At 41.4% G+C, this 13,354-nt stretch overlaps 1 long non-coding RNA gene across 2 annotated transcripts; it reads left to right on the top strand.

Annotated features, from left to right (window-relative positions):
• Positions 1-51: 51 nt before the first annotated feature.
• Positions 52-12,257, top strand: LOC115896818. 2 transcript variants are annotated; one of them, XR_004056702.1, is made up of 4 exons: positions 52-203; positions 1,559-1,686; positions 2,820-2,890; positions 12,127-12,257. It is a non-coding gene; the product is annotated as an uncharacterized LOC115896818 (long non-coding RNA). The 2 variants fall into 2 exon arrangements; XR_004056701.1 differs by lacking the exon at positions 52-203 and adding an exon at positions 210-453.
• The last annotated feature ends 1,097 nt before the right edge of the window (positions 12,258-13,354 follow it).

Genomic DNA, 13,354 nt, shown 5'->3' with positions numbered 1-13,354 from the left:
GGCTTGAAAGACGGGAAGGGAGGAGTCATAGAAACTACGACTTCCGTGATGCAAGGCGCGCGATTCCGAGTTCCGGGTTGGAATTTAAATCCCCCTACACAGCTTGAGTGTAAAAGGAACTAAGCAAAAGAGAAAAAAGAAAAGGTTCTGAGACGGTGTGGGAGACGGGAAAGAGAACCGGTGGAAAAAGCAAGCTAAGCGACGTAGAAATCTTTTAAGATTCTCTATATAGTTGCTCCCACAGTGATTTAAGATCTGGGAAATACAATAAGCCAATCTCTAGTCAAAGTTAGATTAATTTCGGTATCGACAGTACCCAAAACAAGACCTTTAACATGGAGAGGATAGGAGATAATGAGATTATGAAACCTATTTAGGACTGGCAGACAGAACAACAGTAATAGTATCAGGTTACAGGATCCTTGATTGAACTCGATGCTTTGCCCTTCCCAGGTAGCTGCTTCATCCAATAGTTAAATTCCGTAAAGCCAGCTTTGCTTCTGAAAATGAATAGGATTTGAATGACTTACACAATCAAATTGTTTTGCTTTGGGTAAAAAGCAAGTGGTATCAGACATTGCATTATTTCTATTGAATACTGGTGCATATATTGTGAATTCTGGTACAAAACTAATAAAAAGACAGTGAAACGTTTAGGTAACAGATATTGGATGGATCCATTTTGTAAGCGGAGGGAAAAAAAGTTTCTAAAAGTTGTACTTTTAATCAGATACCTAAAATAAGAAACAAATACAGCACTAATTTAGAAAGTGATCATGTAGCGGGGCATGGTGGCTCACGCCTGTTATCCCAGCACTTTGGGAGGCCAAGGCAGGTGGATCTGCCTGAGGTCAAGAGTTCGAGACCAGCCTCGTCAACATGGTGAAACCCCGTCTCTACTAAAAATACAAAAATTAGCCGAGCGCGGTGGCACGCGCCTGTAATCCCAGCTACTTGGGAGGCTGAGACAGGAGAATCGCTTGAACCCAGGAGGTGGAGGTTGCAGTGAGCCGACATGGTGCCACTGCACTCCAGCCTGGGTGACAGAGCGAGACTCTGTCTCAAAAAAATGAAAAGAAAAGAAAGGGATGCCGGGCGCGGTGGCTCACGCCTGTAATCCCAGCACTGAGAGGCCGAGGCAGGCAGATCACGAGGTCAGGAGTTCGAGGCCAGCCTGGTCAACATGGTGAAACCCTGTCTCTACTAAAAATACAAAAAATTAGCCGGGCGTGGTAGCACGCGCCTGTAGTCCCAGCTACTCAGGAGACTGAGGCAGAAGAATCGCTTGAACCCGGGAGGTGGCGGTTGCAGTGAGCCAAGATCAAGCCTGGGTGGCAGAGCTAGACTTCCTCTCAAAAAAAAAAAAAAAAAAAAGTGATATATGTAGAAACTATCACCAGTGCAATACGGAACAATTTTGTGAATGCCAACTGTCAAATGACACTGATTTCCAATGCTCATATATTCTCGTTTATTCAGTAACAGATGTTGTATAGCCATTTTGTCTATTATTTTTAAACCATATTTGGAAGGAGTTCAATATATTCTTGTTTTATAGAATTGTCCAGTGCTTCAGAGATCACCAGTCCTGATCACACTGTGTCAACAAGTAAGCCCGTCTAGTTTTAATTTAGGATATTTGGAAATATCCTACATTTCCTACATTTGGAAAATCTTTTGAAAAAGGTAAGCATTTAATGAAATAGCAGCTTAACTAAGATACCTACTAGGTAAATTTCTACTAAATTCTAAACACTATGAAATTCATAATACTGTGAAATTAACAGAACATATATATTTTATGTAAATAGGTAGAAAAAGATTGGTTAACCCATGGAAAGCAGATAAAGCATTTACATTCTTGGTAATATTTTCTGAAATTAAGATTTGCCCTTAAGTTATAAAACCTACATTGGAAATGTGATGCTGTGAGTTAAATTCCTTATGTTTGAGGGAATTGTGTTCCCTCAAAATTCATATGAAGTACTAACCTCCAGTACCTTAGAATATGACTTTACTTAGAAATAGGATTATTTCAAATGTAATTAGCTAAATGTAGTAGGATGGTCGCCTAATCCAATATGACTGGTATTCTTAGAAAAAAGGGAAATTTGGGTCGGGTGTGGTGGCTCCCACCTGTAATCCCAGCACTTTGGGAGGCCAAGGTGGGAGGATCACTTGAAGCCAGGAGTTTGAGGCTAGCCTGGGCAATAATAAGAAACCTAATCTCTACAAAAATAAAAAAAATTAACCAGGCATGATGGTGGACACCTGTGGTCCCAGCTACTCAGGGCAGCTGAGGTGAGAGGATTGCATGAGCCCAGAAGGTCAAGGCTGCAGTGAGCTGTAATCACACCACCACACTCCGGCCTGGGTGACATAGCCAGACCCTGTCTCAAAAAAAAGAAAAAGAAAAAGGACAGGGTGAAGGGGAGAGTGGGTGGGGGTGGGAATTTGGACCCAGGCATGGGCCCAAGGGAATTTTGACCCACATGAACATGAACATGAAAATAGAGATTAGGGTAATGCTTCTACAAGCCAAAGAATGCCAAAGATTGCCAGCAGAACACCAGAAGCTAGGAGAGAAGTTGTTCTCCCTCACAGTCCTCAAAAGGAACCAACCCTGAAAACACCTTCTCAGAGTTGTTCTCTAGACTGTGAAACAATAAATTTCTATAGTTTAAGCCATCCAGTTTGTGGTACTTTGTTATGGCAGCTGTAAGAAACTAATACAGAGAGGATTGTGGTTATCAGGCTATCATTTGAAATATACCAGAATGCCCAGAAAATGAAGAAAGTGTTGTTTTGTTTAATTGTAGAGGCAGAGGTCTAAGTTGCTGAGGATGGTCTCAAACTCCTGGCCTCAAGCGATCCTCCCACCTTGGCCTCGGTAAGTGCTAGCATTACAGGCTGAGCCACTGCACCCAGCCAGCAAAGTGTTGTTGTACTTAAAGGTGGTGGAGGATATCTGGTAAACTTGATAGTTTAGTCATAATAGCTGCCTGTGCGGTCACCACTGCACAGCATATTTGCAAAAGGCTGTCAAGATTAAGCAGTGACAGGGCTTGGGTGCCTCCCCTTCTACCAATGACTCAGGAAGCTACTTCAGAAACTAAAAAGACAAGGGAGACCCTTCCCTTTTCCCCTATGTCTTTGCTCAGGCTCTCTGCTCCACACTTTTTGCCTACTTATATTTTAAGACTCAAGCCAGGCATTAACTCCTCCAGGAAGCCTTCCCCAGTGTTTCAAAGCCAAGTTAGTTTTATAGCCTCACAGAGAAAGAGACACCTATCTGCATGTTTTCATCATTATCCTCACCACATTGCAATAAAATTCTGTTCATGAATCTGCCTCTCCTACCATTGTGTTAGCTCCTTACCAATAGTATAATACCTTGCATGCTTCAGTAAATGTCCATTGAATATTTCTTAAACATTTTTTAATCACACTATCCTCAGTGGCCCACATTATCCTTGTTCCTTTATAGATCTGCTAAAATACTATAGCAACCCTTTTAGAATAGAAGGAAGCTGTTGGAAAAAACAAAACAAAATGTACAAAAGTATTTATTAGGCTAAACTTGAAAATAAAAATAATACTCAAAAGCCGTAAGTCATGACATAGTATATTTTACTTTTATTTTTTAGAGACAGGGACTTGCTCTGTCACCCAGGATGGAGTGCAGTGACACAATCAAGGCTCACTGCTGCCTCGACCTCCTGGACTCAAGTGATCCTCCTGCCTCAGCCTCCCAAGTAGCTAGGACTACAACCTTGCACTACCATACCCAGCTAATTTTTAGATTTTTTTGGTAGAGATAGGGTCTCAGTACATTGCCCACGTTGGTCTTGAACTCCAGGCCTGAAGCCATCCTCCTGCCTCCGTTTCCCAAAGTGCTGGGATTATAAGTGTGAGCCACCACAATATATTTGAGAAATGAATTTATATTGTTGATCAAGAGGAAAAAGCAGACCTTAAGATGGGAGGTCGGGGTAAGGTAGTAACAAAGAGGAAAAAGAGCCGAGGGCAGTGGCTCATGCTTGTAGTCCCAACACTTTGGGAGGCTGAAGCAGGGAGGAGGTCAGGAGTTTGAGACCAGCCTGGGCAACACAGCAAGGCCCCCATAGCTACAAAAAAAAAATGTTGAAAAAAAGAAAAAGAAAAAAGGAAAGAATAGGAAAAATAAAACTATATTTAACACATTAATAAGTTGACTCAGGTCACATGAGTCTAAATATACAGTACAACTAATGGCTCCATTGACCTACAGAGACCAGAATTGCTCTTGTTGTAATTAAAAAGCCTGTAACAAGTTTTAAAGGTTTAACATATTTAGAATAGTTTTACCATGACCTAGCAAGTATTTTCTGATTTGTACAATCTCAGAAGCCTCTGAAGAAATTAAACTATTTTACCAAGATACTGGTCTTGCTTGGTATTAGACCTTCCTAACACCTCCCAAAATATTCTCCAGGATCTGATTCTGTTGAGTCATTCTTTGACTAAAGCCAATAAAAGTAGACATAGCTGGGTAACATAAGACCTCATCATCCTGAGCCTGAAGATCATCTGCTTATGTTAAATCATTTTCAAACAATTTTTTTTCTGATGTCAAATAAAGATAAATGCAAATATATAAGGTGTGGGGAGGTGTTTGCTGACTTTTCATGCTGAGTTTGAATAATCATAGGCTCAGCATTAGGAACGGCAGTTCTAATTCAGGAGCCACTTCAAATCTATATTCAGAACAAGGATTGTCTAGGGCAGAAAAATTGTTTAATCGTTGTGTAAATGAATGCAGTTAGGGAAGAATAGACATTGTAATTCCTTCTGCATAAGATTTTGCAAGCTGGCCCAAACCTCTTCTAAGCACCATATTTGGAATACATAGTACCTTCCGTTGTAGATATTATGCTAATTTTTCAGTTTTCATAATTTTGGATGTGGTCATTATTTTGAGTCGATTGGGTAGATCACAGAGTAAGCAGAACCATATATCTGCTAGTGATTTCAAGAGGTCACGTAGTGCAATCCAGCCTCAAGGCAAGATTACCTGTTAACTACTCAAGCCAGACCAGTATCTGACTCTTCCTAAAGATTGTCAAGAACATTCAGAATCCCGTTCAAGCGTAAAAAACACAATTGCAAATTCTTTTATTGATTAAGTTGGCGCAAAAGTAATTTTTTTTTTTGTAAAATTTTTGCCATTACTTTTAATTACTTTTGCACCAAGCTAATACAGCTTTCATCTCTTCATCAGTGACTGAGTTCTCCTTATACAATGCCCTATGCACTCCAGGAAATAAACCATGATTCACTTAGCCTGAGGAATGTTGAAAAGAAATTACAGGATAATCTCTGGCAGTCACATTAAAATATTATGAAGTCCTTATTTTAAAATTTGCATACTTTTCTTAAGTATATACCCTCAAGTACCTGCACCCTTCTTCAAAAACTATTTACTCTTAACTTTACAGAAAATTCAAATGTGCTTGGGGATCTTATTTTCCAGGCCAAACCAACTGGAAGAATATACTAGGAGAGAGAAAAGAGAATTAAAGATGCTATACACTGGCTACAACAAGCAATACCATCATTGGGTAGCAATAAAAGAGACTGTCAGAAATAACTACAGAATTCAAAAAGCACAACAACGTTGAGACACCTACCTGTCAGGACAACTAGCCCTACCACAGCTCAACTGCAGCTGAGTCTCCCTTGTATTATTATAACATCATATATAACAGTGGTAGGGTTGCAGATTTAACAAATAAAAATATAAGATGCCCAAATTCAAATTCAGTTTGAATTTCAGATTAACAAGGAATAATTTGTTAGTGTAAATATGTCACATGCTGGATGCAGTGGCCCATGCCTGTGACCCCAACGCTTTGGGAGACTGAGGGGAGAGGATTGCTTGCGCCAGGAGTTTGAGACCAGCCTAGGCAATATAGTGAGACCCTATCTCTATTTTTTTAAAAGTCACAAATATTACATGTATTCAGCAATCCAGTTTTTACTGGGTGCCCTGTATTTTATCTGGCAACCCAAAGTAAGGAGCACAAGACAGTGACCATGAGTCATCAAGAAAAGCACAAACTAGGCCGGGCACGGTGGCTCAAGCCTGTAATCCCAGCACTTTGGGAGGCCGAGGCGGGCGGATCACGAGGTCAGGAGATCGAGACCATCCTGGCTAACACGGTGAAACCCCGTCTCTACTAAAAAAATACAAAAAACTAGCCGGGCGAGGTGGCGGGCGCCTGTAGTCCCAGCTACTCGGGAGGCTGAGGCAGGAGAATGGCGTAAACCCGGGAGGCGGAGTTTGCAGTGAGCTGAGATCTGGCCACTGCACTCCAGCCTGGGTGACAGAGCGAGACTCCTTCTCAAAAAAAAAAAAAAAAAAAAAAAAAAAAAAAAAAAAAAAGAAAAGCACAAACTATATTTAGTATGCAGTTCTAAAAATGTGTAACAAACATGATATTAGAAAATACCCTGGCTGGGTGTGGTGGCTCACGCCTGTAATCCCAGCACTTTGGGAGGCCGAGGCTGGCAGATCACCTGAGGTCAGGAGTTCGAGACCAGCCTGACCAACATGGAGAAACCCTGTTCCTACTAAAAATACAAAATTAGCCAGGCGTGGTGGCATAGGCCTGTAATCCCAGCTATTCAGGAGGCTGAGGCAGGAGAATCACTTGAACCCAGGAGGTGGAGGTTGCGGTGAGCCGAGATCGTGCCATTGCACTCCAGCCTGGGCAACAAGAGTGAAACTCCATCTCAAAAAAAAAAAAAAGAAAGAAAGAAAAGAAAAGGAAAGGAAAACAAAACATCCCATAGAAGGTATTTAAGATTCAGATAAAGTTTCAGTTGTTTGGAAAGTTAAATACATGAAATACTTTGGACCATGCATGTTCTATTCACTGCAGAGTGCCAGCTATAAACTAAACAGTAAACATTTGATGAATAATGAAAAGCTTCACACACTAGCTCCTCATTGGTGGGGGACCTCAAGCCCCTGAAGGTTGTCTCTAGCCCCGCCTCATCATTTAGTTTTAGAATTCCTTCACACCTTCTACTGCAGCTGTCTGTTCCGTTGTCTTGCTTAAGTCCAAGCCTGACTCAGAATTGGTGTCACTCTCTGTGTCAGGCTCTCGTTCCCTCTTGTGCCTTTTGTCCTGTGGTTCCATGATGCTACCACGAACCTTCTCTGATGAGACTTTCTGAGAGAATGAGATGATGCCTGCACTTCCCCAATACTTTGGGCTTCCTCTGCAAGCCCATTGTTATAATGGTTAGCCAGGTGCATGGTGTGAAGGAAATGAAAAAAGAGGCTCAACTCTTACCCCAGGAGCAGCTTTCCTAACCCCACCCACTGATAACAAGCATCACCTTGGGACTGATTATTGGTCCCTTACAGTCCTCAGGGCTTGTGTTAAACTTAGGACTTTATAGAGTACTCAAAAAATTGCTAGATTTTATCTGAAACTTGTGTCCCACAGTTTGTTATATATTGTGGCCAGATGAGTACAAGGAATTGTCCCCATCTTGTACTTAAAGGAGATAGTTCACACTCCTGGTAAGGTTTGCCTCTTTCTGAGTAGTGGGGTCATGGAGTGGGTCCATGGGAATAAGACATTCCTACCTTCAAAGCTTACTTTCTGTCTTACAAGCTTGTCTGAAAATTCTTTTTCAAAAGTCCCATTTATCATCATAATTTGGAAAAATAAAATATAATTTTTTTTCTGGAGAAAAAAAGTCATCCCAGTTACCATCAATCTGGAAACTAAAAGCCAGTACATCACACAATACTCTCTAGCGCATAGTAAATCCTTAGTTAGCCATGTCTATTATTATCATGCTAAGGAAAACGCCAAAATCTCCCCAATCCTTTTTGTCTATTAGATTGCCCACAGGCCAATTATGGCTGCTGAAGTCCAGTTTCTGAGCCAACTGCCCCCACCACATACACACCCAAGCAGAATGCTGCCAATGACCTTTATTCAATTTTGTCTTACTCCTGTGTGATGAGTTTAATTCTCACCTCTGACTGCCTTTCTAGGATGTTCCTTATTATCTTCTATTGTGTTTCAAAGGCTTCTTACATGTCTTCCCAAAGAAGAGTGGGAGTTCAGACTCAAAACTGTCAAACTAATATTCCCAACCTTTCTCCAGCTGACATTTCAATTCTAATTGGAGGCTCATCTTTTATTGTTTTGGTCATGCACAATTGTCAATTTAAAAATTCACAACCCTTCTGAAAGAAAGGTTATGAGAATTCATTGAGAAGAGAATCAGCCAGCCCAATTGAATGTTCTCTGATAAGCACACAGTACAGGAGTAGTGAATGTCAGGATTATGGCCTAATTTTCAACCTCTAAAACCTACTGTGCCTTTTAGGTTACAATAGAAGATAATAGTGATTGGGTTCATCAAACCTGTGTATTGGCAGTTTATTTTGGAATATGAAAAGTGACGTGAAAGATGAGAATGGAGTGCACATAAAAACTATTTTGAACACCTAGAGTAGTCTTTCTTGTTTAAACAACCATGTACTGAGAGTCTGCTATGTCTAAGACACTGTTTGACAACATGGAGGCTAGCAAGGTGAAGAAGACACCGCCCTTACGCTTATAGTCTAGTGGAGGAGAAATGTACACAAATATCACTAGAGAGGGTGCAAAAGAGGGAACTCAGATAACATCTAGAGTTCCCAATCAGTGCAGTTGGGTTTTAGGGTATGTGTCACTTTAATCCTGCTTAGATAGTTGAGTTACAGCCTAAGTTGGCAATATGTGGGGGTAATATGGCAAAACCTACAATTACTTTTGCACCAACCTAATAAAAGTTGTTGTTTACAGAGGATCCCACCGTGGCCGAGGTGTGTTCTCAGTTTATCCTAATAAAAATCCTACATGGTCATAGTGTTAATCCCATTTTACTATTGAATTTGTGGCTCATGCCTAAGGTCACACAGTCTAAAATGGAGCAGAGTTGAGACTATTACTTTCTATCACAGGGGTCATATCTTAGTTATCTTAGTATCTCTGTGGCCTCACAGAGAGTTTGCCACACACCTGAGGACCATGGCATAGTGTCATTAACACATCTGCCAAGAAGTTAAGTGAACTAGAGCAGAGCTTCTCAAATTTAAGATGCATGTGAGTCACCTGGGGGATCTTGTTATCATGCAGATTTGGATTCTACCAGGTGATGCCAATGGTGTCCTACCAGGTGATGCCATTGCTTCCCCTGGTCTGTGGTCCACATTTTGAGTGGCGAGGAACCAAGAGGAATGAAAGGAACCTGAACTTCTATCTATTTAGGTGAAGTAAAAGGTGTGGCTAACATAATATGGGAATGATTTTTAGTGATCTGTAGATAAGTGCTAGCTGTTTTAGAGAAAAGATGAAAGACATTACTTAGGAAAGGCAAATAAGTCACGTGGGCCATGTCATTTCCCAATACTCTTGGAGAACTCAATCACTTAGAACAGAAACGTGTTCTAGTGCAATAAGTTCATCAATCATCTTTTAAAGCTTGGTACTCAAGTGTCAGGTTCCATGGAGAAACAAAACAGTGAGGGTGTATGTGGTGGCTCATGCCTGTAATCCCAGCACTTTGGGAGGCTCAAGGTGGGCAGATCACTTGAGGTCAGGAGTTCAAGACCAGCCTGGCCAAGATGGTGAAACCCCATCTCTACTGAAAATACAAAAATTAGCCGGGTGTGGTGGCAGGTGCCTATAATCCCAGCTACTCAGGAGGCTGAGGCAGGAGAATCACTTGAACCTGGGAGGCAGAGGCTGCAGTGAGCCAAGATCGTGCCATTGCACTCTAGCCTGGACGACAGAGCGAGATTCTGCAACAACCACCAAAAAAAACGCACAATGAGGCAGTTGTAGGAGACATGTTTTGTGCCCTCTGGAACTTAGTGAGACTCTCTTTAAAAACATTGTTTAGGCCGGGCATAGTGGCTCATGCCTGTAATCCCAGCACTTTGGGAGGCTGAGATGGGTGGATCATCCGAAGTTAGGGGTTCGAGACTAGCCTGGCGAACATGGCGAAAACCCATCTCTGCTAAAAATACAAAAATTAGCCAGACATTGTGGCGTGTGCCTGTAATCCCAGCTACTCAGGAGGCTGAGACAGGAGAATCGCTTGAACCCAGGAGGCAAAGGTTGCAGTCAGCCTAGTTAACCACTTCTACTTATTTCCATTGTGATGCTCTGTAAAATTTAAATTAATCCATCTACTTCCTTCAGAGTTTCTTTGCCACCCAAGTCAACAGTGTGGAACATGCCTTTAGGATCTTATTAGGTTGGTGCAAAAGTAAATGTGGTTTTTGCCACGAAAACATTTAAATGGTAGTATACAAGGTGTTTGTTTCAAGTGTACATATCAGCATTTAACATAGAGAATTGCTATTTCCTTCATGACTTTTTGTTTCATCACAAATGGGGAGTAGCAACAAAGTAGTGAAGCAAGACTCTATTAATCATGTATACCTAGGCTTTCAATTAACAATATGTATATTTTTTGTAATTTATCTTTTCCTGTTTTTCCTCTGATTCTTTTTTTTTAGAGAGAGACAGGGTTTTGTCATGTGGGCCAGCCAGGCTGGTCTTGAACTGCTGAACTCAAGCAATCTGCCTACCTCGGCCTCCCAGAGTGCTGGGATTATAGACATGAGCCACTGTACCCAGCCTGCCTCTGATTATATTTATTAAAATATATGTCTATTAAATCAAATAAAAAAGGGCTTATATTTTATATTTTCTTTTTTATTTTTTTCTAGTAATTAATTTTGTTCTATTTACAAAATTATTGATCAACATGGATTGGGGAAAAAAGCTGTTCCTTCAGATAGTTCGAGAAAAACTTCTCTGTAGTAGTGTAGCTACCTGTTAATGACTACCACCATCTAAGCTAGCATGGTGAAAAAGAACACTATTAGCTAATATATACAGAGTGTTGACTGTGTGCCAGGTACTGTTCTGAGTGCTTTATGTGTGTTAACTTATTTAGTCTTATAAATTAGCTGCTATTGTATCACTGTTTTACTGATGAGAAAACTGAGACTTAGAGAGGTTGAGTCCCTTGCCCAAGGTCACACAGCACTAAAGTGGCAAAGCCCAGTTCTAGAGTCTATGCCCTTACCCACAAGGGGATATAAGACACACATTATAGTCATAGTTCACCTAATAGCTGCAGGCTTAGGTGACTCATTTAACCTCTGTGGGAAAAGAAAAGAAAGAATTAGAAAACATAACAAAAGCTGCATGGCAGAGTCCTTACAGTGTGCCAGGCATTGAGCTAAGTGCTTACTTGCGTGATCTCACTGTCTCCTAAGTGTGAGGTGATACAGGAAATGGCTTCAGGTAGTTGATGGCTTAGTGGTACATGGGCTAGGCAGAAATCAAATTGCATCACATATTGAGAAAGCTGTTCCCTCTTCAAGCCTCTGACTCCTAATTACACCTGGCAGAGAGTCTCCCGTTGGTGCAGGTCTTGAATGACTTTCTAACGTCAACTTCCTTTCGTTATAAAAGAAGAGTAGGCCTTAGGCTTAACACTTTCTCAGGCAACAGGGTCTTTCATTTTCATTGCACCTTCAATTTAGGGCAAGTAGTGTTGCATTTATAACAGTGACGTAAAATTTCCTTTTAAAACATTTATTGAAGTTTAAAAAGTGGGCAACAGAAAAACACCAAAAGGATAATAGTATAGGTCTTACACGGACTTGGCAAATGTTATGACTAAGGAAGTTTGGAAAATACTACGTTATCTTTCAAAAACTCAGTAAGGTAAGTACTATTCGCTATTTCTAGGTAGGAGATCTGGAATTTAGGAAAGTTCAGTAACCTTCCCAAGGCCACTCTGTAGGAAGTTGAGGAGCTGAGCTTCAAACCTGGAAGTGTCTGCTTCCGAAATCAATGTCCTTGACTATGTATTGTCTCCTTAAGATGATGACTATGTATGTTTCCTGCCAGGACTAGCACTCTAGACTACATATACATCATGATTTGAAAGAACAGTTATCAAAGTGTGGTCCTTTCAGGCGGTCCTCTAGGTAAAGGTATTTTCACCAAATACTGAGATGTCATTTGTGTCTTTCACTCGTTTGCTCACCAGGGTACGGGGGAGTTTTCCAGAAGCTACGTGACATGTGATATATCACAACACATTGAGTACAGAACCACATATGTGAATCCAACTGTCTTCTCTTATGCTGGACATTAAAAAAGACTTGCAGAAACATACATGATGCCATTCTTCTCAGTAAATCTTTTTTGTGTGTTCATTTGTTTTGGAAAATAGTTTTTTTTTTTAAGTCATTTTTGTTAACATGTCATGGGTTTATTTTTAAATGAATTAGTAAACACTTGAAATATTTATCCATCTTCATTTCTAAAACAATAAACATCAATACGATATAGCCCACATAAACAAGTTTTTTGGGGTTGTCAAGAACATAAAGGGGACCAGGTATGGTGGTTCACCCCTATAATGCTAGTGCTTTGGGAGGCCAAGGCAGGAGGATAGCTTGAGCCCAGGAATTTAAGACCAGCCTGGGCAACATGGCGAAATCCTGTTTCTACCAAAAGTACAAAACTTAGCTCGGCATGGTAGCACACACCTGTGGTCCCAGCTACTTGGGAGGATGAGGTGGGAGGATCACTGGAGCCCGGGATGTTGAGGCTGAGTGAGCTGTGATCACATCACTGCACTCCATCATAAGTGACAGGGCAAGACTCTGTCTCAAATAAATAAATAAATAAATAAGAGGCCAGGCACGGTGGCTCAAGCCTGTAATCTCAGCACTTTGGGAGGCCGAGACGGGTGGATCACGAGGTCAGGAGATCAAGACCATCCTGGCTAACACGGTGAAACCCTGTCTCTACTAAAAAAAAATACAAAAAAGTAGCCGGGCGAGGTGGCGGGCGCCTGTAGTCCCAGCTACTCAGGAGGCTGAGGCAGGAGAATGGCGTGAACCTGGGAGGCGGAGCTTGCAGTGAGCTGAGATCTGGCCACTGCACTCCAACCTGGGCGACAGAGCGAAACTCCTTCTCAAAAAAAAAAAATAAAAAATAAATAAATAAATAAATAAATAAAAAGAATGTGGCCGGGCGCGATGGCTCATGCCTGTATTCCCAGCACTTTGGGAGACCGAGGTGGGTGGATCATTTGAGGTCAGGATTTCGAGACCAGCTTGGCCAAGATGGTGAAACCCCGTCTTCACTAAAAATACAAAAATTAGCCAGCCGTGGTGGCAGGTACCTGTAATCCCAGCTACTCAGGAGGCTGAGGCAGGAGAATTGCTTGAACCCAGGAGGTGGAGGTGGCAGTGAGCCGAGATCGC

Source organism: Rhinopithecus roxellana, chromosome 4 (genome assembly GCF_007565055.1).
Source record: "Rhinopithecus roxellana isolate Shanxi Qingling chromosome 4, ASM756505v1, whole genome shotgun sequence".
Taxonomy (NCBI): Eukaryota; Metazoa; Chordata; class Mammalia; order Primates; family Cercopithecidae; genus Rhinopithecus; species Rhinopithecus roxellana.
Note: the sequence above shows the minus strand (reverse complement) of the source record. Positions and strands in the feature narration are given on the sequence as shown.